Here is a 22601-nt window from a genome sequence, read left to right on the forward strand (position 1 = left end):
TAAAATATTTGATTCGCAAAATCATCGCGAAAGAAAATGCTTGTAATAAGTCGGTGGAAACCTCAGCCCACCTTGGATTTTCGTTGTAATAAAAATTATGGTTTGTTTAGTAGAAAGCCCTCGAACTACTCGACAATGCCGCATAAGAAGAAGAATTATGTCAATATAAAAAAGACCAAATCTGGCTTCAGAACTACACCTCAATGTGCGGTTGCTATGACAATATCAAATCGGAGACAGTTGACATATCGAAATCTCAGGAGGGTGACAGAAAATAGCTACGAAAAATGTTCTACGGGCAAGTGCGCCCCGTCTATAGACTGATCAAAATTAATATTAGCAAAATTCAACTAGTTGTTGAAAAACTAGTTTCAAACGAGGGCGCTATCACTCGCGCTTGATTTACGATAGAGGAATTAAAAGTCTCAAAAACCCTGCGTTTGACCTTTTCTCAACAGGTACCAGGTAATGATAAAGATTTGGATTAGCAATGGGGATGAAAATCAATTCTCGCCATCGTAAGACTTCCGGATGAACCGTTTTTGGAATGAAAAGCGGATGTAATATTTATGAAATAAAGAAAACATGCACCGTGTTTCTATCGAGTTACAGAGGCGCGAGTGAAAGTTTGGGAGAACGAAAAACGCAGTGGGAACACGAGCCGTTAGGTGAGTGTTTCCACAGCTTTTTCGAGTTCTTTGGGCTATTTTCTAAACAATATGACAAAACAGCAAGCATCCGTTATCCTACTTTATTCAAATGTTGATTAACAGTCTTGACACTTTAACCTCATTTAAACAGAAACCCTTCACAATTAGTCGTTGTTGTTAAATAAATGGACGACGAATCTTTTTCCCCAGCTGACATGTCGTCGTTTTTTCTAGAGTTAGTAGAAAGTGAATGATGCGCTAAGGAGAAAAGAAAAACCAACAGAAATTACAACATGTTGCTGGCTAAGGTGTGATAAATAAAATCTGAAAAACTTGCTTGAGATAATTCTCGTTGTCGCTGTTGACGTGATTCTAGCTTAGCTTTAGATAAGAGCTGTTGGATTTTACTCTCTTTACGGGCGTTTGTTTTATTTTCATTCTACAGAATTGAAGTAAATTTGGTTAAATTTCTAGCGTCCCACGTTTATAGCCGGTTTCACCTTTTTAATTCAATTTTCTTCAAGTGTAGATACATGTTTATTAGTAAAACAACAAGTTTAAAATAGTAAATCTGGTAACAGTAGTCGACAGACAAATAAAGGGGAAAACGCAATGCAACTGCATAGAAATCACAAATATAGGGAATTAGGGTCAATTTGCGTTCGCATCTAAAGAAAAAGCATACTTTTCAGAGGCCGCGCAAAAAGCTAAACTGCTTCTAGACAAATTCCCTACTGGAGAACTCAGTTATAAATTGGGTTATTTTATTTCAAGACTATTCTAGTTAGTTGTTCTCTCTCTCTCTCTCTCTCTCTCTCTCTCTCTCTCTCTCTCTCTCTCTCTCTCTCTCCTTTTCTTTTCTTTTTGCGTATGCATTTGTGCTATCTTGCTGGCCTGTAATTTATTTTCATTTAACTCTGATGCGAGCTGGCTGCCTGGCTGCCTGGCTCCGCTAGCCCCTATGGTTATTCCAGCCAGCCAATACTCTAATTTTATTGTCTATATTTTGTGTAATTATTAGACGTGAGAGAGAGTACAAATAAGGATTGTTGTTGTTGATGTTTTTACCTAACGCTCCAGGAGGAGTACGAGTACGTCGTCGAGTACGTCGTCGTCGAGGACGTCATAGAATACGAGTACTCGTCCCTGGACAGTTGAAAAGATATTAAAACAAAGCAGTTCAAAGAAGTTAAATAGATATGTTCACTACGTTTAAGTTGCAACATTTAATTATAATTTAATAACCCTCTAGCTTAACGCATGCAGAATGTGGGCGGAGTTAATGGGTTATTATTGGATCCTGAACAGAATGGCCCGGATTTGAGCGTTTTTGGATTGTACTTTTGTACTAGTCAGGAAGCTTTTTTTCATAGCATTTCTCTCCGCCCGGTAGAAAACACATTAAAAGAAGCCGATTGAGCTGATAATGGTAGCTGTCCAACCAGGAGTATTAACACTACTTATATCATGTTTCGGAAACCGAAGGCGGACTCGTTTCATCTCCACCTGTTAAACAACTTTACTTTTAATTAACACAAGTTACTACTCTCTTTGAAATGATCTTTTTCATTAGTAACGTTTTTGTTGTTGTTATTGTTGTTTTATCGCTTTGTTAACCAGATTACTTACCGGCCCTCCAAATGATCCTCTCTCTGCATAAGGCGTTATCAAAAAAAAAAAATGAAAAAAAAAAAAATTATAATATTGAAATAATTAGGGGAGCTAAGAATTATTAAACAGAACGGTTGTCACTTTCTTGATTTTAAGTGTGACTTCATATTATAATCTTCATTGCAACGTTAACAGCATTTATTTGATAATTCTATTTTGAAAATGAAGAACATGTAAATTTGAAAGTTTTGCGCTCTCCTTAAGTGCCAGACTGAATAGGAATGGACAGAAGTTGGTTTAATTTAAACCCTGGCGGTTTCCGCGAAACAGGAAAAAAAAAAGCAACGAAAACAACAGCCTCATCGACAGCTTACCATTTCAGGCGCTTCCTTCAAATTGTCCGTTTCCTGCAACATGTCTGAAATGCCATCATCGACATCATCATTTTTCAGGCTGTAACCAGTCGACAAGCAAAGGAAAACAATGAAGGCAACAATTCGAGCAACCATACTTGCTTGGAAATATCTGCAATTGATATTTTACCAGAGAAACTAGTGGTTATGATTCGAAAACGTAACAACATTACGAAAAATGTTTTCTTTTTCTTTGCATTCGTCATTAGGTGAGATTAAAGCACAGCAGGTCCCTCCTATTGGCCTGTATTAACGTAATAATTCATTAAAAAGCTATTATCTGCATAACATCAAGCTCAAGCTTAAAGAACTTTTTTATACATACTAATATTTCGAAAACTCTTTTGAAATGAGAACTGAAAATGGTGGCAGTATAAAGGTTATGTTCAATAGCATAAAATTGAATCTGGTGTCTCTTTTTTATTATGCCAAGTTTCAGGCTCGTACTAGGAACGCTTCCCTTTAAGAAAATCGAAAATCTATGTAATGTGTTCGGTCAAAACGATGCACGATTTATAGACGAAACGAAGATCAATCAACTTCAACTGTACGAGTTGAATTGAGCGGTATTGAATTGAGCAATCTATATTACGAAGAGGGGGGGGGGGGCAAGGGGGGGTCTTGTCACGAAGTGACGATAGTAAATTTTCGATTTCACGAATCACGAAACAAAATGTTCACTTTTCACGATTCTCAAACATGTGCACGAAACTGTAATCAAAATTTGTACAAAAAAAGTGCATTCTCTAACTTTACCAATAATTTACAGCTGTTGGAAAGGTGATATTGGAACTCTTAATTTGTTGGTTTTACTTTAAGAGACCTCTTAAGAGAGATATCGGACTTGGACAGCTCTTCCACTGCGAGTTGTTACGGCTCTTAAGAAGGTCAGAGTATCGTCGTCGTTGTCACTTTCCACGGCATCGTCAGGTCCACTGTCTGTGTCATACTGCACATCATCTTCTGGAACTTAGGGGGGCTTCAGACACTTTAGGATGAGCGAAGGTGACTTCTTGCTCTTGCTCTTCTTGTTCGTCGACGATTGGTAGAACAGCTGGCTGATACTGTGCAGGAGGTTCAAGGTGGATCGTGTCCTTTGGGCTAGCAGAATCTGCTGGACGATACATATTCAAAGGCAAAGTGGCAGTCTTGAACTTCGTTGTTCCTTGCCTTACAGTTCTCTGTCGAACGCACTTGCCATGCTGAACTGCCCATTCTCTCATGATCTGCTCTCGGGTAGAATTAAGTGCCTTGTTTTGTCAAGACGCGAAAGTTTGGAAATGTCTTTCAGTGGAATTGAACTGTCTGAAATTGGATAGTAGGATGTTGGGTGAGTGAAATAATAGGCTGCTCAGCTTGTGATCCTTTTGATGCTTTCGTAAACAGTGTTTCCCAGTTTACGGGAGTAGTTAAGAGATGTGGGGCACATTTCACCGTTGTTCTTGCTATTGCTTTTCTGAATACTAACAAGTTAAGTATATGTTTTTTTTCCCCTTTTTTTAAGAAAGGGAGCGCAGAAAAATTTACCTTCTATTTAAAATACTTCATAACGCACACTGACAATTCTTTCCTCCAGGGACCATTTTGAGTGTTTTCGGGAAAATTTGGAAAATTTTACAAAATGTCAGAGGAAATTGAAAAAAAAAATGTCTCATTAGTTATGATCCAATACTGACTGATTGTGATCTTCTTACGTGCGCACCAAACTAATACTGGGAGCGAGAAAAAAACTGCCAGTTATAATGGTTAAGAATTGATGTAACAAGGGTTTCAAAACTTCCGTTTTTGTGCCCTCGGCGTTCGCTAATAAGAGCGAGTTATCGCGGTAAGTGAGAGACTATCTAGAATACAATTTAAACTGTAATTGGGTACTCATTGCTGCCCTTTTTGAAGGAGGGTATGTCTACGTGGGTGTTGTGCAACTTACCGTTATTGCTCCAAAGAGTTTGCTTGGTGCGTCTTGCGGATTGGGTAAAGGTAGCTAAGAGGGAAAATTCTGTACAGGGGACAATCAAGGAGCTAGGGGAGATATATAGTGTATATTCAAAGTGTACAGCATTCTTTATTTCTCATAACAACGAGACAGTTGCTTGGAAATAAAACAGTTTGTTGTCTCGCTTGCATAAGGTACAAGGTTTTCCTGAAAATATTGCACACTGAGAAAAGAAAATGTGCGCTTTGAGGCCATCATTCTTCTTTTTTGATACCATCAATAGAACGTCTTTAGCACGGACACCAAAGGGACAGAGAAGAACTAAGTGTCTGCGTTTAAAGATAAGAGATTGTAGGAATTGATTTTGTCTGGAAGAAAGTGAACTGTGTGAAAGGTGTCGGTGTAAATACGAATAAGTCCGTAAGATTAGGTTCGACTGAGCCAAAACTGAATGCGCTAAAAATGTAACTCATATTTCGCGCCGTGTACAAAAAAATTAGTGTAATTAAAAAGTAATAATTATCAACAAGTTCAAACCGAGAAAGCGAAAAATAATTAACAACTTGGACCGCCCCTTGATTTTGTATTTTGGGAAAACAGAGGCGCAATTTGTGTGATATTAATTGTGAAAAGCTCACTTGGGCCCAATTTAATTATAGTGTTAAATATTTTTTGTGCTCGTTTCACATATCCAATGGAAATCTGTTTAGATGTGCCGTTTCACGAATTTCAACTTAGTATTATTTCCAAAGGTGGTTATAACCGCAGTTCTATAAAGCCACTCGCTTCCTGATGATGTATCATCGTTATGGAACATAAACAAAGAGGAAACAACCCGTATAAAAAGGTAGCAAATTACTACAGAGTTACGTCAGACCATAACATTCAAGCCTGAAGGCTTTTTAAGTATATGGTTCGTAAGAATATGGTTTCTAGACGGCACGAAACCCGATTCAATGACAAAGTTGCAAGAAATTGTAGCAGCTCTCCACGATGATATTGCTTTTCTCAATACCCAGCTCTAACAGCCTACTCGAATTATCACACGCAAAACATAGTTGAAGTAGAACGTTCATTCAAAGGGGCTACAGCGATACTTCACAGTGCATACTGACAATTTTTTTCTCCGGGGACGGTTTTGAGAGTTTTGGGAAAATTTGGGAAGTTTGCAAATGTTGTGGGAATTTGAAAAAAAAAATTTGCGTTAGTGTCATTCAATAAGTGGTTCTGACTGACCGTGATCTTCTTACTTAAGGAAAATGATCTTGTGCACACTAAGCCAATACAGAATCCCAGACAGCAACTGCCAATTATTGTGGTTAAGAAATTGAACTGGTTAAATCGTCTAAATCGTTTACAGTTATGTAACAGGGATTTCAAAATCTCCGTTTTTGCGCCCTGGGCATTCACTAATAAGACAGAGCTATCACTTGTAAGTGAAAACGTATCGAAACAGCAATTAACACTCTAATTGGGACGGTACTCATTGTCGCACCATTTTAAGGAAGGTATTTACAAGGGTGTTGTTTAACCTACCGTTCTTTGTCTGAAGAGTTCGCTTGGTGCTTCTTGCGGCTTGAGTAAGGCGAGGTTTCTGTTCAGGTGACAGTCAAGGAGGGGAAATATATAGTGTTTATCCAAAGTGTACAGCATTCTTTTTTCATATAACAACGAGACAGTTGCTTAGAGAGAAAACAGTTTGTGGTCCTGCTTGTGCAAGTTACTAGGATTTACCTGAAAATAATACACACCAGGGAACGGAAATGTGCGCTTACAGGTCATCATCTTCTTTTTTAATATATCATCAATAGCACGTCTTTAGTACGGACACCAAAGGGACAGAGAAGAGCTAAGTACCTGCGTTTTAAAGATTAGAGACTGTAGAAATTTTTACTTTGTATGGGACAAAGTGAACTGTTTGTAACGGAGAGGTGTCCGTGTAGTTAGGAATATGTCAGTTAGGATAGCTTCGACTGAGCCAAAACGGAATGCGCAAAATATAGAGCTTATAGACCTTATATCTCGCGCTGTGCCAAGAAATCGATATAATTAAAAAAGTAATATATAATTATTGCAAACTTCAGATCGAGAAAGTGAAAACTAATTGACAGCTTGGACCACTCCTCGGTTTTGTATTTGAAAAGAGAGAGGCGTACTGTCGAGCGCGGTTTGGGCGATATTGTGAGAAAAGAAATCTAATTTGGGCTCAATTTAATGGGTGTTAAATTTTTTCTGTGCTTGTTTCACGTATCCAATGGAACTTATATAGCTAGCAAATCACTAGTTACTTCCGACCACAAAATTCCCGATTGAAACTTCAAATACAGAAATGACTTTAATAAATACACGAGTAAACACTGGTGATAGATTGAAGTACTTCAAACCGAGAGAAATTTTCTAGTACACGTACTCCGCCTTTCGCCACAGCCCCCACGGCATCAAGAAAGGCTTTCTCAAAGGCGAAGCCCCACGACCTCTGAGAAGGAACTCTTCGAAGCCACAAAACTTAATTACACAATTCAAACGTAGATTATGCGACGGAGGTTACCCAGATAAACTTTTAGATAAGGCTCTCTCGTAAGTTAACTTAAGCGCAAGAAATAAACAAAACTCGGGCAAAAAGAGTTAAACCCTTTGTAACAGAATATCACCCATAAAAATATTCTAATGAGCAAATGGTATTTAAAAGAAAATTAATCAGTCTCTGCTGAGAGGGATCTATTAAGAGTCCTCTCTGCTTTTATACAGAGAGGTGAGGTCTTTGAAAAACGTATTTGTGCGAGCAAAGTTTTGAAGGGGAAAGTTTTCCTTTCTTGACCGAGGGCGTCTCTTTGGCCGGTCGACATTTTATATCATCAATGTCTAAACCATTTTAACCAAAGGTAAGTTTTCTACTCAAGGTCTGATGCACTGGCGAATCCCGGAGAGCACTGACTGTTTGCTGAGCTGAAAAAAACCTAAAAATTGATAAAACAAAAAGGGTCTACTCGTATCGCCTGTTGAGGATAAGAGGACATAAAGAAACTGACACCACCCCTCCCTCCCCCCAGAAGCATATTTATTTTGTCGCAAGGTATGTTGGGAAAAATAAACGCACAAGGTTCGTTTTTGTCCGCCATATTGTTTTGCTTTTTTGTGTCTGATGCGTACAACTTTGTCTTCTCCCTTGTGCGGCCGGTAACACAATGTACATACGTTCAATTATAAAAGTAAAATTATAAACTTGGAACACTACTTCCATTTGCTAGGATAAATGAAACAAACGCACCAAGTGATTCATTTCCCAGCCGTTAAATATGCGAAATAAAGTAGAATCTAAGAGGTTTTTTTTTTCTTTTTTATCTCAAGCCAATCAAGAGCCAAAGGCTTTTTACTCAACGCAAAATAATTCTGATTTAGATTGCTTAATCACAACCAGAAGCCAATTCAACCATTAGTTCAAATACAGACTTATTTAGACATATTTAGTGGCGGAGGTCCAAATATTTAAGAATCACAACCTTGCCTACGATCGGAAATGCACCATCCTCATTGACTAATTTCTTTTAGCGAATAGAAATTGTTCGTTTTCTATCAATTTCCAAGGGTAATTAAACGGTAGCTAACTACATTTTCAACAGAGTAAGAAGAGATTTCACTACCACCCCTCAAAACATCAATAAATTAGCAACTGACGAGATTTGCTGAAAGAATGGAGACTGCAGTCCTGCTCGTGAGAAACTATGGGGAAAAAAGCATCCCTACAACACGACGGACTACTTGCTTAAGTCGCATCATTGCTTGCAGAACACTAGCTGTTTAGCCTGACGACTCATTGGTAAACATAGACGCTGAATTTCCTTGCGTGAAGATCCAACTGACAGCGAACAAACCGAAAGAGCGCCAAGACGAACAACTGTTCAAAGCTGAACTTTCTAGACTAGCCGTTTTGTACTAGAGATCGGACGTGACATTGCGTGACAAGCCGAACATTCTAGATAAGTCGTTTTGTATTGTTTTGTAACCCGGATGTGACGTTGCACGAATTGTTGTACCCCCCTATAGGGGTTGTAGAAACATGTGCTCGAAGAATAAATATGGAGTCCAAACATGGTGACCCGCGACGTGTTTGATCGCTAGCCTCGAGTGTTGTTTGCGTTCGTTTGTCGCCAACGCCGATCGAAATGAAGACGAAACAAATTGATCAGCTGAAGAGAGCTCGCACTGGGTTGAGAGGCTGGATGAAAAGGGATTTTGACGCTGTTAGAAAAATGATTGAGTCCGACTCGCCTGAAATTGCTCGCGTGGAAGAAAAACTCGATTCGATTGTTACGAGATTGCAGAAAGCCGAGGATCTGCAGATGGAAATCGAGAAGCTCTTGGACGATGACTTGCAAGTAGAAGATGAAGTGGACGCCCAAGGACCATGGTTCGATATGGTAAGAGAACGAATTCATGATGTGAAATTATGGTTAAAAAACAGCCAAAAGCAAAATACAAGTGAGAAGCCTGAACCCATTGCACCATCACCAAAACATACATCAAGTGCGCCTAAAATGAAGTTGCCAAAAACCGACCTTAGGAAATTCTCGGGCGATGTGTTGGACTGGCCAGAATTTTGGGACATTTTCAGAGTAGCAATACATGATAACGTTGAAATACCTACTGTGCAGAAGTTTGTTTACTTAAAGTCCCTGCTATATGGCGAAGCCGCAGGATACATTGCAAACATCAAAACTGAAGAGGCAAACTATGAAGTTGCTGTACAACGCTTGACATCACGCTATGGCAAGGATGAAGTGCAAAAAACTCGCCTAATGACTAAACTAGCAGAAATGAAAGCGCTTGAACAATCCAATAAAGCTATGAGAGATGTATTGGATGAGCTTTGTGCAACTGTGCGAGCGCTTGAAGTACAAGGAGTTACTACTGAACAATATGGAACCCTTTTGATGCCTTTGATTGATTCAAAACTTCCCAACGATTGGAGATTGGTGTGGGCCCGAGAAAAAGCTGGCTTATCAAAGGAGGATGTAACATTCTCGAAGCTGCTGAAATTTTTGGAACAGGAACTGGAAATTCGAGAGAGTGCTGACCAGACTGTTGAGATAGAACAGCCATCTAAACACCACCAGTCTATCGAAAAGGAAAAACCTTTGTTGCCAACTGCATCTGGTTTAATGGCTAAATCTGTAACATGTACCTTCTGCAAGGGTCCACATAGTCCTAAACAGTGCTCTGTACCTATGTCAGTTGATGATCGCTTTAAGAAAGTGAAGGAAATAAGGGCTTGCTTTCGTTGTGCTCAAAGTGGACACCGGATGACTGCATGCAGGTTTCGAAAACCACGCCCGTGTGGACGAGGATCCCATATCCCTCAGCTATGCAAGACTGGCGGAGTGAAAATTCCAGAAGTTCAAAACCCCACTCCGAGTACGGGTAACCCACCAAGCCACCCAAGTCGGAATCCTGCTGCCCCTCCTTATACACCAGCTAACCAGAGTCATTTGCCACCGTTATCTCAACCTCCAACAGCTGCTGTAATGTCTTCCGCTAAGAATGCTGACATCAAAACTGCTGGCGTGATGATGAGAACTGTGTGTGTTGTTATTGGGGCTGTGGCTGTAAGAGCATTGTGTGACACTGGGGCCACTTTTACAATGATGTCATCATCTTTGGCTGCAAATATACCAAAGAGAGTTGTTGGAAAACGTCATTTGCGGATTGAGACACCTGGAGATGTGCTGGAAGGCGAATTCGATGTTGTTGAGGTGACTGCAAGAGGAATAAACCTTCCAAATACCTTTACCTTCCAAGCTGTAGTGATGGATGAGTTGTCTGGTGTCTTTGAGAGGGTGGAGCCTGAGTCCTATCGAGCCCTTCAAGAGGTTGTTGGTGGTTGTCCAGTCCTTGCTGATCTCGTTGGCCCTGGTACAGATAGTATTGGTATTGTGTTTGGAGAAGATTGCTATGACACCATTGTCCAAGGTATGACAATTAAATTGAGGAATGGTCTCAAAGGAACACCGACAATTTTTGGGTGGGTCCTTCATGGTGGAAGTGGATCCATTCCATTTGCGGGTGTGGCTGCCAGAGCTCATATCCATGCATTTCGGGCTTCTGTTCATGAACAACTGCAGAACTTTTGGACTTTGGACCACCTTGGTGTTGCACAGGAGGAAGTGTTGGAACGAGACCTTGAGCTGGAGGTTAAGAATGCTATCCAACGCAACGAATCTGGGAAGTATGTTGTGTCGTGGCCTTGGAAACCTCAAGCTCAAAAGCATTTAGCACTTAACAAGGCCCTTTATGAAACAAGGCTTCGTCGCATGGTGAGAAAGTTGACGCCTGAAGAGTACACAGCATACGACATTCAGTTAAAAACACTCCTCGAAGAGGGTCACATTGAGCTGTTACCAGAAGCCTGCATTCCTCAGTCCTATCTTCCACATCGAGGAGTTGTTAAGCTTGATCGGGAGACAACTAAACTGCGTATTGTGCATGATGCCTCAGCTAAGTCTGAAGGAAGCCTTTCTCTTAATGATGCCCTTGAGAAAGGACCAAACTTGTTACCGCTGTTGTGGGGCATACTTCTCCGTTTCAGAGTTGGCAAAGTCGGTGTTGTAGGTGATCTTGAAAAGGCATTTCTGCAGCTGTCGCTTCGTGAGGAAGACCGAAATGTTTGTTGCTTCTTGTGGCTCAACCCACAAGGGGAGATTGAGGTGTACAGATACAAAAAGGTTTTCTTTGGTGCCAAATCATCACCATTTCTTCTGCAAGTAGTCCTGAAACAACATTTAGAGGGTTTCATCAGTGAATCACAAATGGCTTCCAAGCTTCTTCGCAACCTTTATATGGATGATCCAGTGAACTCAATGGAGAACACTGAGGAAGCAAGGGAGTTCTGACACGAAGCAGTGCGTATCTTTAAAGATGGTGGCTTTAACCTGCGGAAATTTCGGTCCAACGATCAAAATCTGCTCCACGAGTTTTCAGACAGCCAAGTGCAGCAACTTCACAAAGTACTTGGGGTTAGTTGGGAGTTAAAATCTGATGAACTTCTTCCACTTGTTGATCTGGAAGTAATAGTACCCAAGAAATTTACGAAGCAAGAAGTGTTGTCCTGTCTGTCTAAGATTTACGACCCATGTGGGCTAGTGAGCCCGGCTGTAACTCCACTGAAGATTATTGTCCAAGACTGTTGGAAAGAGAAGCTCGGATGGGATGAGGAAGTTAACCCGGATTTGCGAAGGGTTGAAAGGGTTGTCAGGAGGAAACCATCTGAGAGTAAGCCGCTGGTTGGGAATAACACCCTCTCAGTGCAAGGACACAAAACTGTCACTTCACGTTTTCTGTGACGCCTCCTCTAGAGCCTATGCTGCGGCAGCCTACATTCGTGTTGCAGATACAAATGGGGACGTAACAGTGAATCTTGTTGCTTCGAAATGTCGACTTGCCCCACCGAACGGAGACACGATACCTCGCCTTGAACTTCTTGGTGCCTTACTAGGAGCTCGACTTCTCAATTCACTGAGATTGGAGTACAGCGGTGTCTTTAAGATTGATGATGAATTCCTTTGGACAGATTCCAGTGTTGCTCTCTCGTGGATAAGTCAGGAACCGCGTGTGGGTGGAGTGTTTGTCGCTAACCGTGTGGAAGAGATTACTGCTGTTGGTGGAGTGTGGTCGTGGGTTCCAACAGATGAAAACCCTGCGGACTTACCTACTCGGGGTATGACGGTGGCTCAGTTGTCTGACTCCAAGATTTGGTGGAGCGGCCCGGAATGGTTGAAACGACCTGAGGCAGAATGGCCGAAGCACCCAAAGAATGACACAGATGCTGCATTGCTGATGATGGTTGTAGCTGGTAATCAAGAACCGAAATATGTGAAGGAAATTGTTGACCCACCCCGAACGAGCAAGTACCTTCGCACTTTGAGAAGTGTAGCTTGGATGCTACATTGGCGCAAGTCTCCTAAAAGTACCCAAAATATGCTGACCTCAGAAGAGTTGCAATATGCCAAAATGGTCATCCTGAAACAAGTGCAAAGGAAGTTTTTCTGGAGGAATTAGTGTCAATGGAAAATAGCCAACCAGTTTACCGCCAGTCCAGTCTGCGGTCCTTACACCCGTTCTTGGAAGGAGGATTAATCAGGATGGGGGGTCGTTTGCAACAAGTGGAGGCGACCTTTGAGGAACTCCATCCAATGCTGGTTAAGAAGTGTGGTGTTGTCAACCAATTGGTGCTTCATATTCACGAACAAATGCAACACGCTGGTACTGCAACAGTTATTTCGGAACTGAGACGCCAAGGGATTTGGATCCTGCGCTCTAAGAAATCAGTCTCATCAGTGATACGGAAGTGCAGGAAATGTAGCAGGTTCTTGGCGGCTCCTGCATCTGAACAGACACCTCCTTTTCCTACGTGTCGTGTAACTTGCAAGCGTCCCTTTGAAACAACTGGCATTGATCTAGGAGGACCGTTATACCTGAAGGATAATAGTAAGGTCTGGTTCGTAGTATTTACCTGCATGTCAGTTAGAGCCATTCATTTGGAACTTGTAACGTCGTTGTCTGTAGAAGCGTTGACTCAGGCACTGCAGAGATTTATGAACAGAAGAGGTGTCCCACAGTTGTGCATAAGTGATCACGGATCAAACTTTGTGGCGGCAGCTAAGTGGGTTAAAGAGAAGAATCTTGACATGAAGTGGCAATTTGTGGTGGAACGCGGACCTTGGTGGAGAGGAGCGTGGGAGAGGTTAGTGGGCATTGTTAAAGGCCTGCTACGTCGCTCGTTGGGCCATGATGTGCTTTCCTGGGAGGAATTAGTAACCGCTCTAACCGAGGTGGAGAAAGTCATCAACCGCCGGCCTATCACTTACTTGTGGGAGTCGAGCAATCCTGATGGTGGTGTTCCTTTCCCTTTGTGTCCTGAAAAGTTCCTGTTGCCACCGCGAGAAGACATCAGGGAAGAAGAAAGAGAACTAAACATCTCTGATGAATTTCAAAGGAGAAAAAAGTGGCTGTCCTCCATGAATGACATATGGAAGAAAGAATACTTGCATCAAGTGCTGGGTTCACAAGGGGAAGTTTGGAAGACTCAGCCAAATCCTTTAAAACAAGGAGAAGTTGTCCTTGTTGCTGATGACAGAGAGAAACGTCTAAATTGGAAGATGGGGGTTGTCCGGCAGCTCATTCTTGGCAGAGATGGAAGATGCCGTGCTGCGACTGTCCAGGTGAAGTCGGGACTGCTAACCCGACCAATTCGCAAACTGTACAAATTGGAGCTCTGTGCTGAATCTGACAATCTCCCGCCCATTACAAGCTCACCAGAGAGTACTGAACAAGATGGTGGGATGTTAGACAGCGAGGCCGAGACGATGGAGGATGAAGATGAAGAAGCTGAACCTGAAGTCACCCTTCCACAGAGGACTCGGAGAGGAAGAGAGATTGTTCGTCCAAGTCGCTATAAGGACTGACCAAGTCGATATAAGGACTGACCAAGTCGCTATAAGGACTGACTAAGTCGCTTTAAGGACTAAGTTACTTTAAGGACTGATTAAGTCGCAACAGGCTACTGCAAGTTGCGAGGTGGAGGATGTTGAAAGCTGAACTTTCTAGACTAGCCGTTTTGTACTAGAGATCGGACGTGACATTGCGTGACAAGCCGAACATTCTAGATAAGTCGTTTTGTATTGTTTTGTAACCCGGATGTGACGTTGCACGAATTGTTGTACCCCCCTATAGGGGTTGTAGAAACATGTGCTCGAAGAATAAATATGGAGTCCAAACAACAACCACCCAAACCGACCCAAACTAACGACCGCTTAAAGTTCAGGAAATTTTGATAATATTCCAGTGAGTAACTAACATACCCGCCTTCGTAAAGTGTTCCGATAAATTCACGTAAACCTCTTACCTGCCTTCAAGATTAAATTTTTTGTCCTTTGTAGCGATCCTTGAAACCTAGGTAGCACTAAAACTGCCGAATTAGGTGTCCTTCACGCTCGACACAGATGAGGAACGTATAAATGTACCTTGTATACAAACATACAGCTGGAAAGAAGAGCTGGCAGTTTAAATGCTACCTAGGTTTCAAGGAATCATACGCTAAGTACTGATCAGTATGTGGTGGTTTCCTGTAGACACTGGTGGCAGGCGCCATCAGGTTCTCTATAAACTAACGTGTCGAGAAAGGTGATCTTGGTGTTATTCTCGATCTCCATGGTGAAACGGATTGATGGTTGTTGACTATTTAGGTGTTGCAGGAAGTCGTCAACTCTATCCCGATCCAGGATGGTGAAAGTATCATGTACGTAGCGCTTCCAGATCTTAGGCTTGCAAGGTGCGGACTCTATTGCTTGTTCTTCAAATATCTCCGTGTAGAGATTAGCATTAACCGCTGATACAGGGCTCCCCATGGCTGCGCCGTCTCGTTGTTCGTAAATCGATCCGTTGTACTAGAAGTACGTAGATCTTAATACGAAATCCAAGAGGTCCGCGATTTGAACTGGTGTAAGTGTCGTGCGGTCAGCCAGGTCTGCGTCGTTCTCCATTTTTTGTAGCGCGGCTTGTACGACGCCTTCGATCACCACCCTCAGTCAGTAAAGCGCGGTATTGTGAAGTGTCTGTACGACCGGGGTAAACGTCTCGTGACCAAACCATCAGTAATCGCTGGAGAAAAGAAACATCTGTCATCTGTACTTGTTTCCAACGGATATCCCTCCTCTTTTGTGCAGAAGATCACAAAGGCACGAAAAACCCCAAGAAGAGAGCCCGTCGCGGAATTTAAATCCACCGTCGTTTTACCTTATGTCCAAGGAGTTTCGGAGTCTCTCCGCCGCTGCCTAGAACAACAAGGCATTCGCACCGTCTTCAAATCCGACACGACACTTCGGTCACACTTAGTGCGACCAAAGGACACCGTCAACGCGGCTAAACAAGGTGGTGTTGTCCACAGGATTCCCTGTGAGTGCGGCAAAGTCTACATCGGGGAAACAGGGGGATCTATGCAGGAGAGGATCAAAGAACACGACAGGGATGTACGACTCGCCCGTACCCAGGCCTCCGCCGTTTCTGAACACACCCACGAGACCGGCCACTATCCTATCTGGAATGAGGTCAAGTTCATTGATCGAGATCCTCACTGGTACACACGTAGGGTCAAGGAAGATATTTACATAAGACTTCACCCTAATAACATCAACAGGGATAGTGGAATTGAAATTCCTGAAGTATGGATGCCCACGATCAAGAAACACAACAACAGGAGAACGGTACAACAGCGGACCACTGAGGGAACAGCTACTCGCGGAACAATGGAACAGTAGGAGGATCGAAATGCACCAATTACAGCCGACCTTTGTGATATAAATGATACCGTGCAATCAGTCGACCTTACCGCCTGAAGAAGACTAGCAGTAAGCAGTCGAAACGTCGCGATCTACATCTCAAGTGACTGCATCGTGAGACAAACGATAATACACATGATTATTGCATCTACCACGATGAATGACATCAACCTTTTCCTCGACACGAATTATTTTATTTTATTTTTCATGAGGTCAACATTCCTAGAAAACAATGCATCAGTGTTACCCGCTGATGTCCTGGATTTTGCCATATTGCTTGCTTTTGGCAGGCAATAGCTTATATTGTCAGATGTCATGTGAACTTGGAGTAGCCAATGTACTGCATTAATATTCTAGTTTTTGAAGTTTTTAATACAGTTTTCTCTAGCTATTACCAACCTGAGAATCGAAGGCCCAGGAATTTTTTACACACAAATAAGTTTATACAATTAGTTATACATGTATTTATAATCCATCAAATATTTTCGCTCATACGCGATTGGTCTAAATGTGTCATGTGACTAAATATGCCCCAGCTAAAATTGGGGAATGTCAGAGTGATTATTATTATTATTATTATTATTTATTTATTTATTTTGTTTTTCACAACTTTTTACAACTTACAATAAGATACAATACTACTACGCTCTATTTACATTACGGTGCAATATTTACTCTGCTTACAATACGGCACGATTCTTATTCTACTAATAATAAGATGCAATACTAACTCTATTTTATACGAAACAATACTTACACTACTTACATTTCGTTGCATTACGCTACAATACAATGCACTATATTGTATTATATGACATGACTTTACTGATTAGAGTACAACACAATACTTTAAATACAGGACGTGATATTACAGTCCGCTACAATTGCATTTTAAAGCGTAAATTAGAATACCCTCCTACTTATATAATATTTACTTATAACAATAGAGCAGCCACACTGCCTTGTGAATAGTGTTATTATTAGGTTGAAAAGAGGCATACGAGACAGGTACCAAACGAATGTTGAAAAGTTAACAATTCTCCAATCTATGAATCTTCTCTTGAGTTCTGCAGATCCAAATGTAATACTACGATTATCAGTTGAGTAAGGCACGAGGGAAGTTTGGTTACGCAGTTTTGGCTTTAAAATTATGGTGTTGTCACGGGCAACTTACCTCGTTTCCGTTGGCAACAATATCAACAGCCGTGCGTCGCCTGTCGCGTCGCCTACAATTTCGCGCGCTTTGCTGCCGATGACGTCAGAGGCCGACAACTTGTCAATGGATCCGGAGCCAGTTGCTCGTGACAACAACACACGATGATGACCAAACTTTTGTCCCGCCTTACTCAACTGATAATCACAGTATCTAGCAAGTAGGCAGAGGAAACGAGTCTTCTAACTGAAGAAAAATGGCTTAAAGCGTAATACTATTGCTGGACTAAAACTTCTGGTTACATTTTCATGGTTGTTGTTATCCACTGTTTAAATTCTTGCCAAAAAGCGACTTTACACTGCAGGACCAAAATAAATGAATCAAGCTTTCCACCTCGGTTTTGCAGAAGGTGCACAGGTCGCTCACCAAAATGACCTAATACTTCAATACGTGTGGAAACCAATGTATCTTTTAGATAATTAAATTTGGGAAATCTATCCAAAGTTAGCTCAAAAATACTGGGAATTCCGCAAAATTTGGATTTTAGATTTTTTGCTAACGGTAGTGATAACTAGCACAGCAGTTCGCTTGATAAGCATTATCCATTCGTTGTCATCTTTTAACACTTCTGCGGTACCATTACAGTTGTTTAGCCATTTCAAATGCTATTCTCAATACCCACAAGTTGTTAGAGGAAAAAAAAAAGCAAAGAAAGAAAGAAATTGGCTGCTTATTTAAACAGCCGACCCTAATTACCATACACAGAACACAGTTTAAAGAACGATTTTTAAAGAAAGAAGACCATGAATAATTCATTGATAACTTATATTAAAAACTTTATATATGCCCGGTTGAAATTTTCTTAGACTAATTTAAAAGTATAATATCTAAGTCTGGCTAACTAAACTAATTAATAATTGATATTGTATTATAAGAATAAAAGCCGATTATATTTTATTAAAGCTGCTTTTCAAGGATGCGGTGTCTCATTCAAAGCTGTACTTCTTTAAAGGAAAACATCGATAACTTATAGTGCCCAATGATATCTCAATTTCTGCCGGTGATGTTTTTGGTATTTGGAGGGAAAACTGAAATATTAAAAAAAAAAAAGTGGCTTTAGGCCCGGTTCAGACGCCGTACTTCACATGAGCCGAATCGAATTCAATGAATTAATTTATAAGTTCCTGTGAAGTACGGCGTCTAAATCAATTCGAAACAGCTGATTAAATTCAGATCGACTCAGCTGATTTTTGCCTGGCTCAGCCGGTCGGTGCGTACTTCGGCTTAGGTATGAAGCTGCTAAAAGCACGGTTTCTTTACAAGTGGCAGTAAAGGAGGGGAAGTAATTTATTGTATATTTAATGTGCGCAGCATTCTTTATTTCACGTAACAACCAGACAGTTGCTTAGAAAGAAAACAATTTATAGTCCAGCCAGCGCAAACTTACGAGCTTTTTTTCCGTCCGTTTTTATTTTTCTACTACTAACGGCAACACGTCTTTAAATCAACCAGGTAAACATTGAATAGACTCTGCCGTTTTTTCTGGGACAAAGTCAACAGTCCGTATATGACGGATATACGTGTCCGTGTAGTTATCAATGTCTCGTATTGAGCTACGTAGCTTTGCGACTCCCTAGCTGCCAATATAATGCGGTATTGCCATCTCAAAATCGCACTTAATTTTCAAAATCACGCTTACTCACGCTGTATTCATCGTCCTTGGCGGGAAATATAACATTTAAGAGGTTGGTTAGTGAGCTAAGCACTTTTGCATCTTAGGCAAGTCAACAATGCAAGGCGGATAGTTGCTGGATTAAATTTTCATATACTCGAAAGACATCAATAATGATTCAAGACAAGCTACTATTGCCACTTAGGCAAACTTTTAAATTTATTTTCCCACTTAGGCAAGTAAGCAAGGCGGAAAGCTGCTAGGCGAAATTTACATATACCAATCACTATTCAAAGCGAAGCAAATTTTGAAAATGACTATCATCGCCATTAGACCAAAAGTGGCTTCAAGCTAGAACTACTATTCGAAGTATTCAAAAAATCGTTAACGCCATGGTTTCGTAAATCGCCAACCACGACAAATTGTGTCATTGAACGATCGAAATTTCTTTCTGGAATCTGAATGTATTTACGATAACACCTTTGTAACTGCCGAAGAAGATTAACGCCAAACGAATTTAAAGAGCAGTTTTTCGCCAGGATATGAATCCATGACCATTACGTTTTCTTTGGCGAAATGATTTTCCTAAACTGATCGTGTTCTAGGACCAACGGTCTGGTGTAGCCATTTTCTTTTTATTATGCTGTGTAAATAAAAGCGGAGTACACAGGAGGCAGATTCAAATAAACGCGCAAGAAGTTTCACATATCGTGCCATATTTCCTAAAGAAAACCGATTAAACAGCTAAGTGAGGTTAGTTGTAGCATAACCAAATCCCGGTGCAAGGACAATATTTAATAACAAACTGATTATTACATACTATACAACGATAATACTAACACGCTAGGCCAACTGGTCTCTAACCTTGTGATCACGTGTGGAAAATTATTTTGGCGTGCCAAAATAATAATTACCAACGCAGGGCAGAAACTACCAATGATTATGATTAAGGCAGTGAACTAAATAAATTTATTACAGTTTTGTAAGTTTTCATAAAAATAAAAGTATCACAACATCCGTTTTTGGGTGCTCGGCACTCTACGTGATCTACACGCGATCTTCACGCGTGTGTAAGAATTAGTGCTATATACATAGGGTGTGACACACTCTTGTCTTCATAGCAGTTAACTGGGTACTCCATGTAGCACTTTTCTAACGGACACATTTACAAGAGTGTTGTGAAACTTACTACTCTATGTCTTAATAGCTCGCTTACTGCGTACTGCGGCTTTGGTATAAAGCAGCTAAAAGCACGGTTTCTGTACAGGTGGCAATGAAGCGGTTGAAATAATTCATTGTATATTCAATGCGTGAAGCATTCTGTACTTCACATAACAACCTGACAGTTTCTCAGAAACAACATGATTTGAAATCCAGCCAGCGCAGCTTATGAGGCTTTTCTGTTTTCATTTTTTTTCCCTACTACTAAACGCAACACGTCTTTTGAAGTACAAGTAGTTGGTAGAGCGTGTATGAATTCGAGTTTAATTAATTTCGGGTACAAAGTCAACAGTCTGTAACAGAAAAGTGTCCGTGTAGTCATCAATATATCTGCAAGGATAGGTTCGAATGAGCTAAAACCAAATCCGTATTTTCATGTTTTAGCGCTGTACCAAAAGTTGATGTAATTAGTAAAATCACCCTGACTTAAACCATATTCACCGTGCCAGGCGGTGAATAAAACATTTGCGAGGTTGGTTAGTGAGCTACGCAACCTTTGCCACCTAGCTAGGCAAGTAAACAATTAAGGTTGATAGTTGCTGAATAAAATTTCATTTATTCGAAAGAAACTACTATTCAAGGCAAGGGACATTTTAAAAATGACTGTCACCGCCATTGGACCAAAACTGCTTTTAAGAACTCTTATCCAAGGCATTTAAAAATCCGGTTAACGAAATGATTTCGTGAATCGCCAACCACGAGGAATTGCGTCATCGAATGACCGAAATTTATTTCTAGAATCTGAGTGCAATTAACGATAACACTTTCGTAATATGCCGAAGAAGATCAACGCCAGTTCTTAATTTCAAGAGAACCTTTTCCTGAGGACATGAATCCGTGAACTTGCGTTTTCTTTCGCGAACTTAACTATTTTTCCCGAAATTGATCATTTTCTAGGACCAAAAGTCTCATGTAGCCATTTTCTTTTTAATATCTGATGTAAATTAAAGCGGAGTACAGAGCGAAACAGAAACATAAAAGCGCAAGAAGAATTGAAGTATTGTGCGATATTTTTCCTATAGAAAATCGATTCAACAGCTAGGCAAGGTAAAATGTAAACTAACCAAATCCCAGCGTAGGGACAAAAGTTACAGAACGTTTTAAAGATTAAAAAAATATGGAGTGATTGTAGATATATTGCTCTCGGAGAAAACAAAAATGTTTGGAAATAAAGAACATTCTCAGAGACTTTTTTGTTGTTTATATGTCAAACTTGCTACTGTCCAAATTTGCCGAGGGCAAACGAAGAAATTCCATTTGACTTGTAGCTTTCAAAGGGAACTAAACATATGATTCGGACGCTAAAATTTAAAGGTCGTGAAAAATTCGACAATTCATCTTATTTCAAAATTCTTGGTATAGTGTGATGGCCAGCTCTAGAAGCTTGATATAAGGATTTGGGTACCTACAGTTTAAACCGGACGCGCCACATTGCTTGGAAGCGAGACACCTCTAAAGGTGCTCTAAAAGTATACGGTAGTCTTAAAGAGACCTTGGCGCACCCCGATCTTTAGGAGTAAAGTGCTTGTCGCAGCGTTCAGTTTGATTCTTCACCGTATAGACACCCTTAACGTATGGACACCCCGTCAGCGAAGTTAGTAGCCACTCAAAAAAACAATTGCAAGACGGAAACTACTAAAGTAATAAGGACGAACATTTACAATATTCACTCGGATTTTGTTTCGTATAATAGTATTATTTAAGCTTGACCACCTGCCATTAAATCGCAAATTAAATACTAAACCCACTTTTGCTATTTCAATGATCGCTCAGTTGGTATTGTTAACAACGTCCCCGAGATTTTCTGAAAAGACATTTCAAAACAGACATTGTAGCTTACCGTTCTCTATCTTCAGAGTCCTCTTGAGCCGGGCTTGTGCTTAGCAAGTTTACTGGGTGTGAAATGAATGGGCTAACAGGTATACAGAACTAGTAGACTAAGTTCTAGGTCATGTGGGTCCATGCATATTCGGTGTTACCAGCCACATTCTTCTTCCACATAGCAACCACACAGTTGACTTTAGGACCATGCCAGGTTTCTATAGTCAGAATGTGAGTTCCTTGGCAGGCATTATAACCCTTAAGCTTAAGATCAAGATCGAAATTACCAAACGCAGAACTTAAAGAGCTTTATTATCCTTGAAGCGAAGAACTTCGAAGAAGATTATCACTAATTGATGCAACTTTTCTCTCACAATAGAGACAATGTATTAATTAGCCAGACACACCGTATCACAACAAGAAAACTAGCGTCTCCGGTCGGTAGCATATTATCCTTTTATATCTTTTTAACGGGCAATGTGCGAGTCCTTGAAAATCCTATTCCGATAAGTGCGACAGGATTAAAAGCTTTACGGGAAGCTCAGAATTCTAGAGTTGGAATATCCGAAGAGTTCTAAGTCAAAGACGGACATGCATATTCAGTGTTATCAACATTTTTCTTCGATATAACAACCGGACAGTTGTTGAGGAAAACGTTTATGTTGAGCTTATGTCTGGGTTCTGGAGACAGCATGTGTGGCCCTTTGCAGCAATTAAAATCTCACATTGGGCATGAGGATCTAAAATGCCAGTCGTAGTAATTAAAGAGTTGTAGTCTATGTAGCGTTGAACCTTAA

The 22601-nt window shown here is 40.7% G+C and overlaps 1 long non-coding RNA gene across 1 annotated transcript; it reads right to left on the reverse strand.

Moving 5' to 3' along the window:
* Positions 1-712: 712 nt before the first annotated feature.
* Positions 713-21922, reverse strand: LOC145491667 (uncharacterized). Its single transcript, XR_014049874.1, has 5 exons — positions 21824-21922; positions 2636-2786; positions 2280-2302; positions 1719-1796; positions 713-908 (listed from the first exon to the last, which is right to left on the reverse strand). It is a non-coding gene; the product is annotated as an uncharacterized LOC145491667 (long non-coding RNA).
* Between the last annotated feature and the right edge of the window lie 679 nt (positions 21923-22601).

The sequence above is a fragment of the Orbicella franksi genome, chromosome 7, assembly GCF_964199315.1.
Source record: "Orbicella franksi chromosome 7, jaOrbFran1.1, whole genome shotgun sequence".
Classification (NCBI taxonomy): Eukaryota; Metazoa; Cnidaria; class Anthozoa; order Scleractinia; family Merulinidae; genus Orbicella; species Orbicella franksi.